Source organism: Bison bison, unplaced genomic scaffold (genome assembly GCF_000754665.1).
Source record: "Bison bison bison isolate TAMUID 2011002044 unplaced genomic scaffold, Bison_UMD1.0 scf7180017864537, whole genome shotgun sequence".
Taxonomy (NCBI): domain Eukaryota; kingdom Metazoa; phylum Chordata; class Mammalia; order Artiodactyla; family Bovidae; genus Bison; species Bison bison.
This window is the reverse complement of record NW_011495085.1, coordinates 63,407-66,017: the sequence shown is the minus strand read 5'-3', so window position 1 is coordinate 66,017 and position 2,611 is coordinate 63,407.

The window sequence follows — 2,611 nt, the reverse complement described above, 5'->3', positions numbered from 1 at the left end:
CTGTTTCTGTGGATGGTTCCCATCAGCAAACAGACTGACTATAATGTCACCTCTCATTAAAAATATTTCTTTTGGTGACATATCCTGCCTCTGCTTTTTTTTTTTTATTTCATAGTTGCTTATTGTAGACTTCTGCAGAGTTGTTTGTAGAATTTGTTATCTCCAGTTCTTTCATTTTTCTTTAAATCCACTCCTGTCATGGTCACCAGGGAATTCCAAATGTTTAACTCAGTGGTCAATTTTTAGTCGTTATTTTATTTAATTTATTGGCAGCCTTTATTAGAGCAGTCCATTTCCTCCTTGCTGGGGGGGGGAGGGCATGTTTCATTTAAATTACAGAAAGCTTCTCTTTCCTGCTTCTCTTTTATCTACAGTTCTCCCACATACAATGTGTGACCTTTGTGTCTGGCTTTATTAAGATGTCATATTTTGTTTTTAAATATTTATTTATTTAGCTATGTGGCCTGTGGGATTTTTGTTCCCAGCCCAAGGATGGAACATGTGCAGAGTCTTAAACACTGGATCTCCAGGGATGTCCCCTAGTTTGTGTACTTTGAAGACTCATCCCTTTCATGGCTGTATGGCAATGTATGTTTTTTTTTTTATTTTTTTTTTAATGGCTGGATATGATATATCAATATGGTATATGGCTTACATGTAGTCCATTGTGAGCATATGCCACAGTTTATTTATCCATTCATCAATTAATGGATAATATTTGGATGGTGTATTCTTTGTGGCTATTGTGAGTAATGTTGTTGTGAACACTGTTTTTGCATGGAGTTAACATTTTCAGTTTTTATGGATATATACAAAAGAGTGAAATTTCTGGTCATATGGCTACTCTATATTTAAGTTTTGAGGTACTGACAAAAGTGGTTGTACCGTTTTACAGCAATATATTTTCAACAATATATTTCAGCAATATATTTTCAACATTTTTCAACAATATATGAAGATTCCTTTTCTCCACGTCCTCTGCAGCCCTTGTTATTATTCAGTTTTTTGATTACACCAACCTAATGGATGTGAAGTAGTATCTCACTGAGACTGATTTACATTTTGCTAGGGGCTTCTCTGGTGGCTCAGAAGGTAAAGCATCTGCCTGCAATGCGGGACACGTGGGTTCAATTCCTGGGTCAGGAAGATCCCTGGAGAAGGAAATGACAACCCACTCCAGCACTCTTGCCTGGAAAATCCCATGGATGGAGGAGCCTGATAAGCTAAAGTCCATGGGGTCGCAAAGAGTCGGACACGACTGAGCAACTTCACTTTCTTTCACTTTCAATCATGTTAAACTGTATTTTTTTGTGATTGTTGGCCATTTGTTTATCATTTTTGGTGAAATGTCTATTCACATTCTTTTTCCTGGTTGTTAATTTTTTTTAATTGTTGTAAAAAAATTAACTTAAATTTTTACCATTTTTACATGCTAAGTATTTCACATTATTTCATCAGCCTTTTTGGAGAAAGCAATGGCAACCCACTCCAGTATTCTTGCCTGTAGAATCCCATGGACAAAGAAGCCTGGTGGACTACAGTCCATGGGGACACAAAGAGTCGTACACGACTGAGCAACTAACACACATGCACATAGTCACAGTGTTGTTTTATTGTTGTTATTGTTTTAGCTGTGCTATGCAGCTTGAATGACAGTTTCCTGGTTGAGAATCATACCCAGGCCCCTGATAGGAAAGCGTGGAGTCCTAACCTGTAAACTACCATGGAGTTCCTTATCACATTGTTATGAAACAGATCTCTACACCTTTTCATCTTGCAAAATTGTAACTCTATACCCATCACCTCTCCCATTAAACAACATCTCCTCTTTTCTTCCCTGTTCCCTAGACCCTGGATTCCATCATTCTTCTTTGTTTTCCTTTCTATTGCTTGACTATATTTGATATTTCCTATAAATGAAAACATACAGTATTTGTCTTTTTTACGACTGGCTTATTTCCTTTAGCTTCATGTATTAAAGGATCACGCATGTTGTAGCATGTGGCAAAATTTCCTTTATATGGCTAAATAATGTTCCATTGTTTGTCTATATCACATTTGATGGACATTTAGATGCTTCCAACTCCTAGTTGTTGTGATTAGTGCTGCTTTGAGCATGGCTGTGCAAATATGTCAAGACCCCATGCTAACTTCTTTGAATTTATATCCAGAAGTGGAATTGCTGAATCATGTGGTAGTTCTATTTTTAATTTTTTGAGGAGCCTTTATAATGTTTTCCGTGGCAGTTGCACCATATTAAAATCTATCCACTACACAGAAGGATCCACTTTCTGTACGTGCTTGCCAAGAGTTGTCCTTTCCTTTCCTTCCTTTTACCTTTCCTTTCCTTCATATGTAAACACACACACACAGAGGCACAATTTTTTTCATATCCTTTTCCATTATTGTTTATCACCAATTATAAACATAGTTCCTTGTGCTATACAGTAGGATATTGTTTATCTATTATATATATTAACATTATAGTTTGCATCTGCTAATCACCAGCTCCCAATCTATGCCTGCCCCACCCTTCCCCTACTGGTAATCACAAAGTCTGCTCTCTATGTCTGTGAGTCTGTTTCTGTTTCATAGATAAGTTCATTTGTAT